Source organism: Chiloscyllium plagiosum, unplaced genomic scaffold (genome assembly GCF_037043375.1).
Source record: "Chiloscyllium plagiosum isolate Xiang-an unplaced genomic scaffold, Cpla_swu_hap1 HiC_scaffold_2, whole genome shotgun sequence".
In the NCBI taxonomy this organism is placed as follows: Eukaryota; Metazoa; Chordata; class Chondrichthyes; order Orectolobiformes; family Hemiscylliidae; genus Chiloscyllium; species Chiloscyllium plagiosum.
This window is the reverse complement of record NW_028270140.1, coordinates 82,869,319-82,890,277: the sequence shown is the minus strand read 5'-3', so window position 1 is coordinate 82,890,277 and position 20,959 is coordinate 82,869,319. Positions and strand designations below refer to the sequence as shown.

Below are 20,959 nucleotides of genomic sequence, written 5' to 3'. Positions count from 1 at the left end.
TGAGTGCGGTGGAGAGGTGGCTCACATTTTTATTTATAAAGAGTGTTGTTAAGACCTGGTACATTACTGAGAATGGTGTCCCATTCCTTAGCTACTTCTGAAAGGGCACGCTCTGCTGGAAAACAAGATTTTGATCAGATTTTTTTTTATATTAAATTGGCTTGTATAGTGAATATTTGTTGTTACAAAGGATTAATTTTGTTAGGAGTGCAATTGAGCAAGAAAACCAGTCAGTGAAACATGCTTGAACTGCACTAGTTACAGTGAGACAGAGAACCATAAGACTTTGATTTGATTTGTTTTGTGCAGGAGTTACATTTGAAGACAAACTTGGGGATTCAGCTCTATTCCAAGTACAATACTGACCTGGTTATTGCACTTCATATCAGACCTGCTTTATAGTCATTTGCACTGAGAAATGAAAGACTACCTGAACAGAAGGTATTATATTCATTTCTGGTTTCCTTGTTCCGAGTGGAATTTTGTCCAGCAGGTGTCACCAACCAGGCACATTGCCTCAACCCTTTTTATAATGACCTGGCACAATATACAGTGAAGGCGTAATGTTTATGCAGAGCCAGTATTGTCTATAAAAGCTATTTTCATCTTTTATGTGAATCTTTCCTTGCATGCTAATTTCTTTTGTCACCATGTTTTAACTTTGAGGAGGCTGGAGAGTATTGTTTAGCGTGTTGGAAGTGGATAGAATTATGAATGCCACCGGTTACAATGTTTTAGAAATTGGGAATAGGTTTATTAATATACTTGTTTGCTTGCATATTTGTATTGTGGATGTTAACTTATTTTAACCAAAATGCCACAGAACTTGCAATTGTAATTGGACTAAATCTGAGCCGAAAACTGCTTGTCATTACTAAGTGCCGTAAATTCAAGAACTGGATATAGTACTGTTCATTATATGGTCATCAATGTTGTGTAGTAAAATTACAATGTAGAATGATTTTAGTGAATAATAAGCAGAAAATGTCTCAGACTTGTTTTCTGGCATTCCAGCTCCATCCCCTCTTAAAACAAGAGACAAAGCTCAAAGATGAAGAGGTTTAATATAAAAATCAATGATTACGTTTTGGTTTATGTTGGGGGGGAGAAAACCATCACAATTAGTTTATAAACCTCCATTAGTGACTTAGTTAGTCTCAAACTGGTCTGCATATATTTTTTAAAATTGCACCTGAAAATGTTTTATAAAAGGATTTTTAAAAAATCCTACCTGTTATCCCATACATGTGAAAAAAGGATCTGGCCTCCCACTGTGTTGAATGATAGAGAACAGGAACTTTCAGCCCATTTGCTTGTTCACTGATAGAACTGTCCCAGTTGTCACAATCTACTACTATTCTCACATAGTCCTGTAAGCTTTTATTTTACCTCAAGTAGGCATACAGTTCCCTCTAGAAGGTTACTAACTTAGCTACTCCCACCACCATCTCAGGCAGTGCATTCCAGATCAAAATGATAATACATGAATTGAGTAATGAACAGGACACTATGCTGTTAGGGTTGAATGAAGTAGGGTGTTGGGGGGTTGGGAGGCTCTATGATGTAGGTAGAATTACAACTCGGAGCAATGGAATCCAGTTTATGTTTTCCAGTTATAGATTCCTAATATTACTTGAGATGATTTTCCATAATAGATGCTTCCATCTTGGCCATTTAGGGAAGCCTCAGCCAGGTTTTATGCCTGTCTTGCAACAAATGAGTCTCCTGCCCTTAAAGGAATGAGATCCTGCTTCCAAGAGCCTTCCAGCCATTCAAAAGGTCAGGAATGCTTCAGTCCCCGCAACACTAGCAGTGTTTCTAGTCTCTGATCAGCTCTTGTAGCAACTGTGTTTATACAGCTATTCAGTTTCTGATCAATGGTAATCCTCAGGATGTTGATAGTGGGCGATTCAGTGATGGTAATGCCATTGAATACTAAGGGACGGTGGTTCGAGATCTCTTACTGGAGATGGTCATTTCCTGGCATTTGTGTGGTGCAAATATTACTTGCCATTTTTTCATTCCAAGCTCCGATATTGTGAAGGTCTTGCTGGCATCTGAGGAGTGTGAATGGTGCTGAACATTGTGCAATCATCGGTGCACACCCCCACTTCTGATTTCATGATGGAGGGAAGGTCATTGATAAAGCATCAGAAGATGGTTGGGCCTAGGACACTACCCTGAGAAACTCCTGCAGTGATAGCCTGGAGCTGAGATAGCTGACCCCCAACAAACCCAACCATTAGCTTCTGTGCGTGATAGGACTCTAGCCATTTAGAGAATTTTCCTCTAACGTCTACTGATTCCAGTTTTGTTAGGGCACCTTGATGTCACAGGCAAATGGCGCCTTTGATATGAAGGGCTGTTACTGTCTCCTTCCCTCTGGAATTCTGCTCTTCTGTCCATGTTTGAATCAAGGTCGTAATAAGGTCAGGAGCTGAGTGGCTCTTGCGAAACCCAAACTGCTTGTCACTGAGCAGGTGTTGCTTGATAGCACTGTTGATGACACCTTCCATCACTTTGCTGATGATCGAGAGTAGACTGATAAGGTGGTCATTGGCTGGGTTAGATTTGTGCCGCTTTTTGTACACAGGACATACCTGGGTAATTTTCCACATTGTCGGGTAGGTGCCAATGTTGTAACTGTACTGGAATAGTTTGCCTAGGGGAGCAGCAGGTTCGGGAGCACAAGTCTTCAGTACTAGTTCTGGAATATTGTCAGAGACCATAGCTTTTTGTTGTAACAAGTACCTCACACATCATTTCTTGCTATTATGTGCAATGAATCAGATTGGCAGAAAACTGGCTTCTGTCATACTGCGGACCACTGGAGGAGACTGAGATGGATTGTCCACTGGACACTTCTGGCTAAAGATCTCTGTGAATACTTCCCGCCTTATGTTTTGTACTAACATGCTGGCCCATCATTGAGGATGGGGATATTGGTGGAACCACCTCTTCCAGTGAGTTGTTAATTATCCACCCCCATGCATGACTGGATGTAGACGAGTCTGTTTGGACATTGACCATTATCAGCAATGCTTATTGACCATTTTCTTCGCTCATGGTACTAGGTCCATGGTACTATAACCACTTTTCCCTAAGTGTTCCCCTCACTAAAACTTGGCTAACTTGATCCACCTCATTCCGAGAATCAGATCCAGCTTTGACACCTTCTTTACTGTACCTGAAACTCTTGGACTCTCACATTTTCCTGAACATACTTCTGAAATACTGTCCCCCTCTGTGCTTCAGTTAATTATTATTCCAATCTAGAACAGAATAATTTAAGTCTCTCATGATTACTATTCTAAAGTATTTGAGTCTGTGGAGTTGCCACTTCCTTTCTGAACGATATTGTGAAACTTGAAAGGATTCAGAAAAGGTTTACAAGGATGTTGCCAGGGTTGTAGGATCTGAGCTATAGGGAGAGGCTGAACAGGCTGGTGCTGTTCTCCCTGGAGCGGTGGAGGCTGAGGGGTGACCTTACAGAGGCTTATAAAATTCTGAGGGGCATGGATAGGGTAAATAGGCAAAATCTTTTCCCTGGGGTCAGGGAGTCCAGAACTAGAGGGCATAGGTTTAGGGTGAGAGGAGCAAGATATAAAAGAGACCTAAGGGGCAACTTTTTCATGCAGAGGGTGGTACGTGTATGGAATGAGCTGCCAGAGGAAGTGGTAGAAGCTGGTACAATTGCAACATTTAAGAGGCATTTGGATGGGTATATGAATAGGAAGGGTTTGGAGGGATTTGGGCTGGGTGCTGGCAGGTGGGATTAGGTTGGGTTGCAATGTCTGCTCAGCATGGACACGTTGGACACTATGACAATGTGCTCCTGTATATATTTCCCACTATGTGGTTGCCTAAGAAATGGAAATGATAGTGTAAGGGTAACTCTGTTATTTCTTGGTCTAATCAATTATCTGCAGAGTGCTAGGAGGCCCTTCAAAAACAATCAAGAGATCAGCTGTGCTGGTCCGTACCAGCAGTCGAGTCCCAAGCACCTGAATGTAGTACCTCAATAATTTTACTGATCTCAAAGACAACGTAAGGGCATATGCTATAATGGCATACCTACTAACTACTCCAATAGCTTCAAACATTTCTCGATTCACCACATCTTCATGAGTCACTTCCCAACAATCAGAGCTGAAAATGTGTTACTGGAAAAGCGCAGCAGGTCAGGCAGCATCCAAGGAACATGAGAATCGACGTTTCGGGCATAAGCCCTTCTTCAGGAAGGGCTTATGCCCGAAACGTCGATTCTCCTGTTCCTTGGATGCTGCATGACCTGCTGCGCTTTTCCAGCAACACATTTTCAGCTCTGATCTCCTGCATCTGCAGTCCTCACTTTCACCTCCCAACAATCAGTCAGTCTCAATTCCTCATGAATCACAGCTAATATTAATTTGCTCAACATTCTTGGTTGCAAGCCTCAAACCCACTTTGCTTAGAGCTTTGCACATGCTGCCAGGCATTTAGACATTACTGTAAGGGCCCTCAAAATTTCTGACACACCTCTCTCTTCCTCTGGAAAAAGTAGTGCACAAGTATAGACAATGCCATTAGGATATGCAGGCAAGCCAGTTCCCCTAACTCCCCAAGTAGTTGTTGCAATGGCAGTTGCTAAGCTCATGACCATGGTGGGGGCTGCAAACGTTGAAGGTGATGATACCTTCATAGCTAACCCTGCTTCCCGTGTCTCACTACCTCTTGACCATTCATCTCTAATGATACACAAACTGCAGATAGTGTGCCCATTAAACTGTTTATTCTCTTCCCCATATCCCTGCAACTGCATAGAGCGTAACTTTGTGGTTGTCTTTATCCTTTCAGATCTCCAAGAAATGCAATTTGGCCAGACAGTGCAGGAAGAGCAGAGTTACAAAGATGCTGATGATCATGCTCACAGTCAGCAGCTGACTTACTGACTCTGCATGTTAGACTCTTAATATGACTCTTAGAAGATATACTGGACTTGAAACGTTAACTCTGTTGCTCTCTCCACGGATGTAGCAAATTTCTTGAACACACTGATGTGTTAGATTTCAAGCACCTGCAATACTTTGCCTTTATCTGTTTTGGGTGACTTTCACAAGATAGCAGCAATTGAAATAAAATGGTGGAAGGAATCTATTTTTTGGAAACTGCACTTCTGCATTAATTAATGGATGACTGTATATAACAGGGAAATTGGTTACTGGCAAATGCTGTCTTATTGAATTCTGATTTAGCAAGGTTGATTCTTGAGATATTTAGTAGTTTCATTTTCCATTTACCTCTGGGTCCAGTTATGTGTTAACTTGCTATTTATCAATGACAGTCATGCAACACTTTAGAATTTTTGGCTCATGTTCAGAGTGAGGTGTTACTCTGACTGACTGCGTTTAGACCGGTGTAGCAAGAAAAGGCACATTCAAACATTTATTAAATGGAATTGAGTTGAATTATATATTGCTGCAATTTGAAAAGCACTAAAAACTAAAATCCACATTTGACTAATTAACTCAGTCAGTATTGATGTGGCACAAAATAGAGCTTTTGCTGATTTGATACAGCAACTGTAAATTTTTTTAATGGAATTCATGGTACTAATCAACTCTGTGAAATGACAGCACAGACCATTTGAAATGATCTGTTTTATCATTTGTTTCTTTTCCTTCATTCAGTGCAAAAGCTTACTCAGTATTAAAGTGCAGACTTGATACCTGATCTAAAAATGGGGAAAAAATAAGAGGAAGTGAATTCAGTCTAACTTTTCATTTAGTTTTATTTTTGTTTTCTATCCCTACTTCTCCCCCTTGTGAAATTTGTAGGCTATGATCATAAAGTATTGAAAAATGAACTTTTAAAAAACATGTTGCTATTTAATAATCCTTTCCTTTTTCAGCTGTGTGTGCATTAAAATTCTTTAAGGGATAGCTGTAGTGTACCTGATTCGTATGCGTATGGTATTATTAATCAATGCTTTTGAGAGTACGTGTTATATTTGTGCTTCACTGTAATTATGACTGGCCCCTGTGGTAGGACACATACAGCTTAGGTGTTGTTAAGCCAGACTTGAGAGGGTCAAGTTAGTTCTTTTTGTCTGGTCAAGGTTCCATTGTGTTTTGCAAAAAGAAAGAATTTGTTTTATTCTTTTTATTGATTTCTATTTCTTGAATGCATTTTAGAAGCCATGTGACAAAAATTGTTAGCCAATCTGTTTCCTAAAACCTTGTCCTCTTCAAAAAGCCACTTATTAGTGTTCAGTAACATTTAGCATTTTAACTGAGGTTATTTCAATCATGACACCATAGCAGCTGATTTTAAGAGGTTGAGGTTTGTAATGTATTGAATAGGACTATGCTCAGCACTATACTTGCAGAAACATCAAGGGATCTTTCAAGTGATTCAGAAAAGAGAGGCATGGGATAATGAAGTTGTGTTCCATTAAACTCTTGTGTACAGTCAAGCATAATATCATCACCCTTTTTGTCATGGTATCCCTATCATATCACCTCATCTGCAGCCTCAAATAGTTTTCTTCTAATCAATAAGCAGTTTTCTGTGGCCTTTCACTGCTGTCAGATGTCATTGAATGATGTAAGTGGACGTCAGAATAGCAGCTTGACAGCTTGCCTTTTCCAAGGAAAAGAAATCGCTATAGATGATGCTGGTGACAGCTTGCATCTATAACAAATTTGATGTTGCTTGAGAAATTATATAGATTTTTTTTCATAGTAGAAACAGGAGTGGCAGTTGGATTCTACTTTGTTTGTATATACTGCACTGCAATAACTCATTTGAAATTCCGCTATCAATAAATGAGGGAAATCAAAAAATCTGATTTTGGAACCTTTACACATATTTCTGTGCAAAGTTTTAAAGCTAGAGCACATTAACATAATTTTATTTCAGAAACATATGTTTACAGAAACTTACTGCTTGTATTTATTCACAAGAACAGCATTATGTACATATTTCACATACTTTGGGTGATACTTAGCTGTATACCAACTCTTCCTGTCCTTTTCCTATTCTCCCTCCCTCGCCCAAAAGTCTGGATGGCAATTAGACCTGCTCTGCCCTGTACAACTCAGTGTAAATGGATAGACAAACAGGACACAATGACAGGTATTTACCTCATCAGATAATAAAATACAATTACCTTAAAGTTGGGCTAATGGAAAAGAAAACAACAGACTGTTTGTTTGAGATTCTATGGGCTGTGAGATGTCTAGTTTTTGTAATCAAGCAAAGTCACAGCAGAATTTTGAACAGCTTATACCAAGTTCAGAGAAGATATACAAGGATGTTGCCAGGGTTGAAGGGTTTGAGCTGTAGTGAGAGGCTAAATAGACTAGGGTTGTTTTCTCTGGAGCGTTGTAAGCTGAGGGATGACCTTATAGAGGTTTATAAAATCATGAGGGGCATGGTTGGGTAGATAGACAGGGTCAAAAAGTGTGGCACTGGAAAAGCACAACAGGTCAGGCAGCATCCGAGGAGCAGGAGAAACGACATTTTGGGCGTAAGCCTTTCGTCAGGAATATGGGGGCAAGGGGAGAGAGTTGTGAGATAAAGGTGGGGGTGGGGCTGGGGGAAAGGTAGCTGCGAAGGTGATAGGTAAATGCAGGTGATGGGGTGTTTGTTCAGTGGAGGTGGAACGGATAGGTGAGAAGGAAGATGGACAGGTAGGACAGTTCAAGAGGGAGGTGCCGAGTTGGAGGGTTGGATCTGGGATAAGGTGGGGGGAGGGGAGATTTGGAAAGCAGTGAAGTCGATGTTGATGCTATGCAGTTGAAGGGTCCCAAGGCGGTAGTTGAGGCATTCTTCCTTCAGTCATCGGGTGGATTGGATTGGTGGTGGAGGAAGCATAGGACTTGCATGTCCTTGGTAGATGGGAGAGGGTATTGAAGTTGTCAAGTGTGTGTGTGTGTGTCTGTCCATCCGTCCGTGTCCCAAGGTTGTTCCATGAAACTATCCGAAAGGTGGCGTCCTGTCTCCCCGATGTAGAGGAGACCACATCGAGATCAATAGAAACACTAGATGGGGTGGGTGGATTTGCAGCAAAATCTCTGTCAGATGTGAAATGATCCTTTGTGGCCTTGAATAGTAGTGATGAGGGAGGTGTGGGCGCAGGTTTTACACCTGTTGCAGCGGCCCCCCTCGACCATGACCACCCCTCCCATCACCAAACCATCATCTTCCAGACCATCCACCATCTCATCATGTCAGGGGATCTCCCAACCACAGCCTCCAACCTCATAGACCCCAAACCGCTTGGTTCTACCTCTTACTCAAAATCCACAAACCTGACTGCCCCGGTTGACCTATTGTCTCCGCCTACTCCTGCTCCACCAAACGTATCTCCTCATGTCTCGACGCTGTCCTCTCCCCTTGGATCAGGAATTCCCCACATACATTCGGGACACCATCCATGCCCTCCACCTCTTCCATGACCTTTGTTTCCCCAGCCCCAAAGCCTCATCTTCACCATGGACATCCAGTCCCTGTACATGACCATCTGCCATAGCAAAGGCCTCCAAGCCCTCCAACCAACCCAACCAGTATCTCTTCCCCTCGCACCGACCCAACCAGTACCCCTCCACTTACACACACATTCGACTGGCGGAACTGGCCCTCACCCTCAACAACTTCTCCTTTTGAAACCTCCCACTTCCTTTAGACCAAAGGGTTAGCCATGGGCCCCCGCATGGGTCCCAGCTATGCCTGCCTCTTCGTTGGGTATGTGGAACAGTCCATCTTCTGCAGTTACACCGGCATCATTTACCACCTTTTCCTCCGCTACATTGATGACTGTATTGGTGCCACCTCATGCTCCCATGAGGAAGTTGAACAGTTCTTCAACTTGACTAACATCTTCCGCCCTGACGTCACGTTCACCTGGACCATCTCATGCACCTCCCTCCCCTTCCTGGACCTCTCCATCTTCATCTCCAGTAATCGACTCAACACTGACATTTATTTCAAATCCACTGCCTCACCTCCTCCCACCTACCCCTCCTGTAAAAACATGATCCCTTACTCCCAATTCCTCCAGCTCCACTGTATCCGTTCCCAGGAGAAGCAGTTTCGCTCCAGGACATCCCAGATTGCTTCCTGTTTCAAGGACCACAATTTCCCCTCCCACATGATCAACAATGCCATCTAGCGCATCTCCTCCACTTCCTGAACCTCTGCCCTTGAACCCCATCCCTCCAACCGCAACAAGGATTGAACCCCACTCCGGTCCTCACATTGCACCCCAATCTCCGGGTACAGCGCATTATCCTCTGTCATTTCCGCCATCTACAATCAGATCCTACCACCAGAGATATATTTCCCTCGCACCCCTATCTGCATTCCGCAGAGATCATTCCCTGTGCGACTCCCTCAGTAGGTCCACACCCCCCACCAACCCACCGTCCACACCCAGCACCTTCCGTAGTCACCGAAAGAGGTGTAAAGCCTGCATCCATACCTTCCCCCCCCCTCACCTTTATCCAAGGCTCCAAAGGATCCTTTCACATCTGGCAGAGATTTTCCTGTGCACCACCCACCTCATCTTCTGTGTCCATTGCTGTCGATGTGGTCTCCTCTACATCGGGGAGACAGAACGCCAACTCGTGGAACATTTCAGGGGAAAATCTCTGGGGCAAACAACCCCACTGTACTGTGGCCGACCACTTCAACTCCTCCTCCCACTCTGCCAAGGACGTGCATGTCCTGGGCCTCCTCTACCATCAAATCCAAGCCACCCTGACGACCGGAGGAAGAACGACTCATCTTCCGCCTTGGGACGCGTCAACCACATGGCATCAACATTGACTTCATTAGTTTCCAAATCTGTCCTCCTCCCACCATATCCCAGATTGAAACCTCCAACTTGGTACTGCCCTGTTGATTTGTCCAACCTGCCCATTTTCCTTCCCACCTAGATAGTCCACCTTCCAAACTAACCTTCCCAACCAACCTATTACAATTACCCCCCACTACCACCTTCATTTACCTATTGCCTCAACAGCTACCTTCCCCAAGCCCTCCCCATGCTCCTATTGATCTCTCAGCCCCCTTTCTCCTGTCCCCCGTCCCGACATTCCTGATGAAGGGCTTATGCCCAAAACATTGACTCTCCTGCTCCTTAGATGCTGCCTGACCTCTGTGCTTTTCCAGCGCCACACTTTTCAACCCTGTCTATTACCCTATCCAAGCTCCTGGTGATTTTATAAACCTCTATAGGGTCATCCCTCAGCTTCCAGGGAAAACAGCCCCGGCCTATTCAGCTTCTCTCTACAGCTCCAACACTCCAACCCTGGCAACATCCTTGTATATCTTCTCTGAACTTGGTATGAGCTGTTTAAAATTCTGCTGTGACTTTGCTTGATTACAAAAACTAGACATCTCACAGCCCATAGAATCTCAAACAAACACAGTCTGTTGTTTTCTTTTCCATTAACCCAACTTTAAGGTAATTGTTTGTATTTTATTATCTGATGAGGTAAATGCCTGTCATTGTGTCCTGTTTGTCTATCCATTTACACTGAGTTGTACAGGTTGGAGCGGCTCCAATTGCTATCCAGAGTGTGTGAAGTATGTCCAGAACTAGATGGCATATTTTTAAGGTGAGAGGAGAAAGATTTTAAAAGGGATCTAAGGGGCAAAATTTTCAGTCAGAGGGCAGTGCGTGTATGGAATGAGCTGCCAGAGGAAGTGGTGGAGGCTGGTATAATTACAGCATTTAAAAGACATCTGGATGGGTACATGAATAGGAAAAGTTTAGACGGATATGGGCCAAGTGCTGGTAAATGGGACTAGACTAATTTAGGATATCTGGTCAGCATGAACGAGTTGGATTAAAGAGTCTGTTTCTATGCCGCACATTTCTATGACTCTCATTGACTTATATTGATTTTGTTTGTCACTCTCTTAGCCTCTAAAAGGCTGCTGTGGACTGGCATAGCTTTTAATGTGATCCTTGTAACCTTTTGTCCCTCTGCTGGTAACATCTACAACACTTTAGCCCTTATTTTAAAGGGTAGGTGTTGTGAATGGTGAAATGAAGTGTGCGAGCTCAAGAGCTAATACATAGATGTGATAAGGCAAAGTCAATCCTAAAGCCAGCACCTCATTAACATAAACATTCCCAGCATCCTGCCTGCCACCTGCTAAATGGCCAAAAGTCCCATTTGGGGAATTCCAGAAATGACCTTGTGTATAATGTGGGAGCAGGGCTTGGGATTGCAAATGCACTTGGGAATCATGGAGGGCAAGGTACCAATGTGGTCAGGAGATTTTCTGCGCTGAAAACTTTGTCAATGTGAGTATCTAGCATCAAATCCCAGTGAATTGTAGCTTCTAGCAGCTTTCCTCTTTTTTTTCATGCAGAAGATCCATTTTGTTTGAGCAGTTATGTATCTTTGGTCTCAACAATGTCAATTTTATCCATTCCATGTCCTAATATTAAATTGAGGGCTTTGTCATCTTGACTTTCAGTTCAAGCTGCGGCAAGTTCATTGACGTGCCTATTCTTGATCTGGCCCACACTCAAGACTGTTTCCTTACAATAACTGAAATCATGACCTATGCTAATTACTGAAAGGATGGGCTACTCTAGCACTTTTCTCACCACCTGACAAGTTCCTACTACTTCAAAAATTCAATTCTTTTTCTGTACATTGTATTGTATAATCATCTACACATCTTGCCCAACTCTTATTGCTTGACTTAACTTGTTTTGATCCCTTATTACTCAGTTGAAGTGCAGTGTGATCAATTTCTTGTAATTACATATACCTCTTTTGCACTTCCCTGGAACCATATTTAACTAAACTCCTCCATTACCGTATTTGCCTAAAGCTTCTACTTTACTGTGCTTTATTCATTCCGCCTACCTGACAAGTGAATAGTCTTTCCATCTTCTTTTCTTTTTACTTAGCCTTTCCATTTAATTTACCTGCCTTTATTTCTTCTCCTTTTGCCTTTTATTTTGCCTTATTGCAACAATTTTATGTACGTTGCATAACTACAAATGTTTTTGGCAGACAATTAGAATGGAATTAATCGATCTGTGCTCTGAAAAGAAAGAAGGATAATCATATGCAGCTTATAACTGGTTTATTTTTGTTCAAGAGATATAGTGATACACTTTAGAGTTGTAACAGAGTACTGATTAATTTCTGTATTTTCAGGTTTCAAACTAAAAACAGTTGACAACACTATCTGTTCTGAGATCATACCCATTTTTCTGTTGGCGATCACAATCTCATCTGTGCAGTATTGACAAATTACTCTGATTTTGAATTTGCACTACTATTTCATCCAAGTCACAGTGCAGGAACGAGCATCACAGGATCGATGTTGGTGTAATTTGTAAGCATTGCAAGTATGTGAGATCTTGATGCTTACCCAGATGTAGATTGTCTTCTAGCTGTGAATTTTGTGGGGCATTTTTGGAACTCTTAGCTTATATATTGTAAACTACTTTATTTAAAAACTTTGTTTTGCTGCGCCAGACTTTGTTTTTGGCCAACATTACAGTTTTGCACATGTACTTCAAAAATGTCTACCTGTTCATAGACTTTAAATGCCAACCCTGACAGTGACAGCCTATCCTGAGAATGAATAAAACATGTTTTTGTCCCCCTTTTTTAGTGACAGCTGCATATTTCATGTGGCTGTCCAAACAGATCAGAATAAATGTTATTTAGCTCCATTGGGGATTATAAGCAAGTGAATGTTGTGACAAATGTAAGTAAAAAGGGAGTTAGGAAGTGTGTGTTCGATGTTGCAGACCCAAGACCATGTTTACCAAATTGAAAGTGCAAGAGTGAGGTTGGGGAAGTGGGAAATTGATGTGGAAAGTGAGGGTAAGAAAGGGAAACAGCAATAACGTTAGAGGCAGAAATGAGCAAGTTCAAGTGAAAACAGAATTGTTTGTTTGGTTCAAAGGCAGAATTAGAGGGAGGAAAGACATTTAGTGGCAGCAGCCAGTTTAAGGTGATAACTGATTAGTATATTAAAGAAAAGGTGGTGAGTGGGGAGTCTGAACGATAAACTTCGCTGGAAAAATAAAGGGAAGAAGCAGAGTTGGAAACTGAGGGTGCCAGATTTTAACTGTGCCAGTTTGGGTGGTAATGTATTTTAGCATTTATCTGAATGGGGTGATCTTGAAGGTATGGACATGCTGTGCTTCTATAAGCATTGGACTGTTTGAAGGATTTTTCCCAAATCATGATGATGATGATTTATGATGATTTGGTATCAGCTTAGGGTTTAGGAGAAAGTGAGGACTGCAGACGCTGGAGATCAGAGTCGAGAGTGTAGTGCTAAAAATGCACAGCAGGTCAGGCAGCATCCGAGGAGCAGGAGAATTGATGTTTCGGGCAAAAGCCCTTCATTGGGAATCAGTTTAGGGTTTGTCTCCTTCCTACTCAGTTAACTTATGAGGTGGCAGAGAGTGTGTGCAGCACCACTTGGAGCAGCACCAGCTAGTGATCCTGTGGGATAGTATTAGTAAATGCTGGGTCTGGAAAGTGCTAGAGATCAAGATGAAAAGGGAGAATAGAGTGAGGCTAGAAGGTGGTTAGGGTCGAAGTAACGGTTATTTTCTGAAAACAATGGAGCAAGAGTAGATAAAAGTTATAACATGGATGGATGCAGGAGTTCACGTATAGGATAAGGGAAGGCTTTGATGGAAGGATGGAATTTCTAGTGTTGCGGTCAGGAAATAAAACTCCTGGTCGTTAGCAAAGTGATGTAAGTGGCACTTACTCATCAATAGCCTGTTCATTAGACTATTATACTAAGACGTGAGAGCAGAAGTAGGGCATTCATTTCTCTGTGTGAAATGAGTGACCCCTACCTCTCCGATTATGCCCACTGATGTTAGGTTCTCCCACGTGGTGAAACAGCCTTTATGCATCTACATTCTGGATTAGTGGTGCTGGAAGAGCACAGCAGTTCAGGCAGCATCCAAGGAGCAGTGAAATCGACGTTTTGGGCGAAATCGACGTTTCGGGAAAAAGCCCTTCATCAGGAACCTTTATGCATCTACAGTCAATTCTGGTATAAAGCAATAGTTCAGTTTGCATGTGATCCCGCATTATAAGAAAATTGCATAAAAGCCATGCCATTTAAACTAATGGGGCCAGAATCGTGTTATAGCCAATACAGGTAAGGAAAGTTTGCATTCTACAAATAACGGTCTAAATTCTTCAATCGCATTAAAGCCAATTCACGTTGAAGAAACACTCTTTATTATCAAAACCAACTGTATCTTGTTAAGCCAGCTAAGGAACTTGGATTTCAGAACAGGTCATATATTTGAGCTCCCAAGACTTTTGAGGAAATTAATCTTGGTGCCCTTTTATCCTGTTCACTATGAGCTATGATTGCCATATTTATATTGTGAATACCCATTATGATATATTTGTGATCCCATCTTAGACTGCATTCAGCTGCCTCAAAAATCTCCATGGGATCTAAGTAAACAGTTTAAAGGTTTCCTTGTTTGAAAAATCCAGATGAAGGACAACAATCTACAATACAGAACAATACTTGGCTCTTCAATGCCTTGCACTGAAGAGACTTGCATTGAGCTGACAACCCTCTACTCTGCTTATGATTGTCATGGAGTTATCCAGCACAGAAACAGACCTTTCTGTCCAACTTATCTGCCAGATATCTTAAACCGACCTAGTCCCATTTGCTAGCTTTCAGTCCATGTCCCCTCTTAAACCCTTCCTATCATATACCCATCTGTAATTGTACCAGCCTCCAGCACCTCTTCTGGCAGCTCATTCCATACACACACCACTCTCTGCATGAAAATGTGCCCTTCTGGTCCCTTTAAAATCTTTCTCCTCTCACCTTAAAGCTATGCCCTGTATTTTGGACTCCCCTACTCTGGGGAAAAATACCTTGTCTATTCACACTATCCATGCCCCTCATGATTTTATAAACCTCTATAAGGTCGTCCCTCAGCCTCCAATGCTCCAGAGAAAGAAAATCCCTGCCTCCAGTGCTCCAGAGAAAGAAAATCCCCAGCCTATTCAGCTTCTAGCTATATTTCAGACACTTCACTTCCCGGTAATGTCCTTGTAAATGTTTTCTGAACCCTTTCAAGTTTAACAACATATTTCCTACAGCAGGGAGACTAGAACAGATTTGTCAAAGTTGAGATATTTTGGCCAATGTGAAAGGATCTTTTGTTCATGGGATTTTCTGTTGTCATTGGGTAGGCCAGAATTTAATTGCCCATCGGGCAGCTAAGAGTCAACCATCTTGTTATGGGTCTAGAATCACGTAAACACCAGTTTAGATAGGGATTGCAAATTTCCTTCCCGAAATCCTGATGGATTTTTATGACAATTGACTCTGGCAACATGATCACATTTAGACTAGCTTGTCACATCATAGAATCCCTACAGTGTGGAAGCAGGCCATTTGGCCCAACAAGTGCACACCAACCCTCTGAAGAATATCCCACCCAAACCCATTCCCCTACCCTATTAATCTACATTTACCCCTGACTAACGCACATAACTTACCCATTCCTGAACACTATGGGCGATTTAGCACAGTCAGTTCACCCAAACTGCACATCTTTGGATTGTGGGAGGAAACCGGAGCACCCAGAGGAAACCCAAACGGATACTGAGAGAATGTGAAAACTCCATGCAGACAGTCGCTTGAGGCTGGAATCGAACCCAGATCCACTTTAAGTCAGTTTTCCCCACTTTAATTCAGTTTTCTTAGTGTAACCATCACCATTTGCCATGGTGGAATTTGTCCTCAGAACATTAATCCGATATTCTGGATTATTAGGCCAGTGATACTATTGAGGTACCAACATCATAAGTTTGAAATATATAAGAGAGCTGATGTCTGAAGTCAAGAAGTGAACTAGGGTGGTATCTGACTTGACACCCATTCAGTGATTCAATCTGGTTGTATCTTCAACAACAACATCATTTATAATCACTTGGTCATACTGAACTTTCATATTGGTGCAAAGAAGAGATGCTGTCAAACTGTTTGTCTTGTATGGATCAGGGCAGATAGAAGAAAACCAAATTTCAGTGGGAGCAGTAATTTTTACTGCATAAAAAATATTGAAATCGTTGATTAATTAGCAAGTCCACTCTGGTTGAGATGTTATTGAAAATACATTAGGGAAGTATTGTCTCCTGTGCTCTTGCTTAATTCAAAAAAGAAACAACGCCTAGAAATGATCCTTTTTCCTACAGATGTAAGTCCCTGCATATGAATATATTTAGCTTTTAGGAACATTAATGAACTACATTGCTACTGTGAATGATGATCTAGAATTACAAATGCAAGCCCTAGCACACTTTGTGCAAAATTGAATTATATTTGTCTGCGCCTTGTAAGGAGTTACTGGGATAGATGAGACCTGCTGTCAGTTAAGGCACTGTGTCAGAATTTAGGATGGCTTCAAGCTAATGGAGAGTAGAATGAGGGAAGCAAGCCAAGGATATGTTGAAATAGAGTTGAGGGAGCAAGAGCCAAGTTTCATGGACAGATTGAATCCGGTGAATCCGTGTCTGCGTGGGTTTTCTCCGGGTGCTCCGGTTTCCTCCCACAGTCCAAAGATGTGCAGGTCAGGTGAATTGGCCATGCTAAAATTGCCCATAGTGTTAGGTAAGGGGTAAATGTAGGGGTATGGGTGGGTTGCGCTTCGGCGGGGCGGTGTGGACTTGTTGGGCCGAAGGGCCTGTTTCCACACTAAGTAATCTAATCTAATCTAATCACAAGAGGAAATAAACTAGAATACAAATTCAAAACTGGGGTGTATAGGCCAATGGTTACTTTTTGAGTGGTTTTAATCCTTTGGGTTAGGATAAATGAGGAAGGCAGCAGAAGCAACTATTTAGATGGGCTATCTCTTATGAGCATGAACTTCTTGCACATGGAATGGAAATGATGCTGGAAGAAGGTGACGGTGTTTAAGAAGATAATGTGCAGTAAAAAAAACGAAGCTGATTATTATTTTTACATGCCAGAGTGGTACTGGAATAATGAGCAATTTTCTCAGACAAAGGTGGTCCAGTTGAATATGATCGTGAATGAGCATTGAAAATGTGATTGAGCACATGCTTGTCCAGTTCAGTCACTATTGAAATACTGCAGTGAATGGAGAGCCCAAAGGCTAGGCAGCTGAGCTTTTGAAAGTTAATTGGGCAATTGCATATCATTCCATTCATGGTAAAGCTGGGGTAAATTTGGGGTCTTTCAAGTGGGATGTGGATGGAGAATAATACACGGATGTGATCTGAAATAGTTATCCATGATTGGTAAAATGGGAATTATGAGACCAGATGAAATGGTCAACAGTGTGTCTGTAAATGGGTTGGGGAATTTATGTGGAGGGAATGATTTGGAGAAGATGAAAGGGAAGTAAGTGTAATTAGTTGGAAGTTAAAATCAGAGAGGAGGCAAATTTGTTTGATGTAAATATTGAAGGAGGAAAACAGTAAAAGGGGTATTTTGTATGAGAAGCAAGACTAGGTGGAACAGGATGAAATGCTCAAAGGAGGAGAAAATGCAGGAAAAGTCCGGGGTCAGGCTAAGGAGCAAGAACAAAGAACAAAAAAAAAATACAGCGCAGGAACACACCCTTCGGCCCTCCAGGCCCGCACCGACATATTTTGCCCTTCCATACTAAAACTGTCTTCACTTACAGGATCTGTATCCCTCTATTCCCTTTCTATTCATTTATTTGTCCAGAGGTATCTTGAAAACTGCTATTGTTCTGCTTCTGAGGATCTAAAATCTGGAATTAGACCGTTGTCAGGATTAACCAATTTTATGCATGCTTTTATTAACCACAAAATGGCTTCTCAATGCAAAGTAACATAACAAAATGGCTTCAGGCTGCAAATTAAAAATGGCTTCTCACCCTGCTAAAAGCTGCATTCCTGCCTTGCAGAGCTAACTGAATCAAAAGATAAAGCAGACAATGGAGCCTTCACAGTCTGGCTGTATTGTTTTTTTGTTCTTTGTTCTTGCTCCTTAGCCTGACCCCGGACTTTTCTTGCATTTTCTCCTCCTTTGAGCATTTCATCCTGTTCCACCTAGTCTTGCTTCTCATACAAAATACCCCTTTTACTGTTTTCCTCCTTCAATATTTACAGTCTGGCGTTAGTTATGTCCTATCCTAAGCTAGATAGGACATAACTAACCATCCCAGCTAACCTTGAAATGCAAGTGCGAAGAGATAATGGTTCATAAACAACTTTGTTTCCCAGGAAATATCATTGGGTTAACCTGCTGTCGATTATGTCATTTTGTTACACTTTATTGGATTTTCTCAGCAATTAAGGCTGTACTATTTCTTAAGAAACATATAAAAATTGCCTTTGCTCCAAGTGAATTGTGCAGTTTCTCCAAGGAACACAGAAGCTATTGCTGGACAAACCTGTGCCCAGCGTCATAATAAACTGTGAAATCTTGCTGAAGCAGACTGCATTCATGTTGATTATTTGACCGATTGCAGAACCGAGAGACCCCTGTGCGGGTCGAGATCTTCACAAGGTGCCGTGACTCTGATTTGGTACGGACTGATTATGGGCATTGGTGTAAGAGCTTTGAGTCCTACTTCCACCACCACCTCTGGCAATGATCTCCAGGCACTCACCACCCTTTTGGTGTGAAAAACTTGCCTCACACATCTCTTTTAAACACTCCTCCCCCCCCCCCCCCCCCCCCCCGCACCTTGAACCTGTGTACCCTAGTAACTGACCCTTCCAACCTGGGGAAAAGCTTCATACTTTCCATTCTATCCATGCCATTCACAATCATATAAACTTCTTTCAGATTGCCCCTCAACCTCCTGCTTGCAGTGTAAACAAACCCAGTCTATCCAACCTTTCTTCATAGCTAAACTCCCCCTTACCAGGCCACATCCTCTTAAACTTTTCTGTACCCTCTCCAAAGTATCCTTCTGGTGTGGTGACCAGAATTGTATGCAATATTCCAAGTGTGGCCTAACTAAAGTTCTATAAGCTGCAGCATAACTTGTTAATCCTTGTACTCTATGTCCCTTCCAATGAAGGCAAGCATGTTATAAAACTTTTTTACTACCTTATCTACCTGCACTGCCATCTTCAGTAATTTGTGGACCTGCACACCCAGATCCCTCTGCGTATCAATATTCCTAAGGATTCTGCCATTCATTGTATAATTTCCACCTGTAATTGACCTTCCAAATTGCATCACCTCACATTTGTCAGGATTAAATCTGTCAGCCATTTTACTGCCCATGCCTCCAACTGTATCCTGCTGTATTCTCTGATAATCCTCCTCACTATCCACAACTCCACCAATTTTCGTATCATCTGCAGATTTACTAATTAGACCAGCTACATTTTCCTCCAAATCATTTATGTAGATTATGAACAGCAGAGGTCCCAGCACTGATCCCTGTGGATCATCACAAGTCAAAGCTCTCCATTCCAAAAAATGTTCTTCCACTGCTACCCTCTGTCTCCTATGACTAAGCCAGTTCTGTATTCATCTTGCCACCTCACCATGTGACTTCACCTTTTTTGTACCAGTCATCCATGAGACACCTTGTCAAAGGCTTTCCTGAAATCCATGGAGACAACATCAATCACTTTTTCCTCATCAACTATCTTTGGCACCACCTCAAAATACTCAATCAAGTTAGTGAGGCACAACCTCCCTCGCACAAAACCATGCTCTGTATTGCTATTTCTAAATGAATATAGATCTTATCCTTTGGAATGGTTTCCACTAATTTCCCCACCGCCGATGTAAGGCTCACAGGCCTGTAAATTCCAGGATTATCCTTGCTACCCTTAAACAGTGGGACAACATTGGCTATTCTCCAGACCTCTGGGACCTTACCTGTGGCCAAAGAGGATACAAAAATGGCTGTCAAATCTCCATCAATTTGTTCTTTCCCCCGGCCCCCCCCCCCAATATTCTGGGACGATCCCATCAGGATCCGGGGACTTATCTACCATAACAAGTTGGTGATAAGTACCACATTGCCATTCCGATGGCCTTGACAAGCAAGTAGAAGGTGGGGAGGATTCATTACCCCTCAGGATGTCTGCAGTCATCCAAGAAAACTGAGCATGTCTACATTTTATCATGGCAAGACTGAGTGAATTTGTGTGGGAAGTATTACAATGACTCTTAACTTCAATAACGTTTCTGCACAGTATGTTTTATGCCAGTATTGCTAATGTAATCTCATCTCATTGTAACTTGATACAGCTCCTCCCATAGTCCAAAGATGTGCAGGTCAGGTGAATTGGCCATGCTAAATTGCCCGTAGTGTTAGGTGAAGGGGTAAATGTAGGGGAATGGGTCTGGGTGGGTTGCGCTTCGGTGGGTCGGTGTGGACTTGTTAGACACTGTAAGTAATCTAATCTAATCTAATCATACAAGTTCATCATTTCCTGTCATAATTAAAATGGTATTGCAGAATACTTGGTAAAGAGAGGCATGTTAAAATGTTAGTTACCCATGGTTTTAATTATTAATTTTTTTTATGGTGGTTTAAGAACTCCAAGTCTTAAGTTTTACATTTTGTGTATTTTTTATTATTTTAGAAAGGTGAAGACGACCTTTCATCACTTTACCGCTCATTCATTTCTTAAATGAACCCCACTTCTGTCCTGTCCTGGTTGTCTCAAAGCAACTTCTTACTGCTTATTAAGACTTCGAAGATACAAACCAGTAGGTTAGTAATTGCTTTCTTGAATCTGCCTTTAATAATTACACCTAGTAAAGCTGTACTGAAAATTAGAAAGGCAGAGACTAATGGAAAACTAGATTTTTCACTGAATTAGAAAGCTAGACAATCTATATATTGACAACATTTCAAGTTGAAAGAGATCAGGAAAACTGCTTTGGACTGTCCATGCGAAGAAGGAAACAGCGGCTTGATATACAATGACATGTACATTTTATGGAGGGAGAAATG

The 20,959-nt window shown here is 42.0% G+C and overlaps 1 protein-coding gene across 4 annotated transcripts in view; it reads left to right on the top strand.

Moving 5' to 3' along the window:
- LOC122560729 (sorting nexin-24) overlaps positions 1-20,959 on the top strand; it is a 166,128-nt gene that overhangs the window by 39,461 nt on the left and 105,708 nt on the right. The window contains exon 2 of one of the 4 annotated variants that reach the window (XM_087998155.1): positions 20,586-20,716. The exons of the other annotated variants lie outside the window; for them this stretch is intronic. The gene's annotated coding sequence lies outside the window, so the exon portion shown is untranslated. The remainder of the gene's footprint in view (positions 1-20,585; positions 20,717-20,959) is intronic. 4 annotated transcript variants of the gene reach the window in all.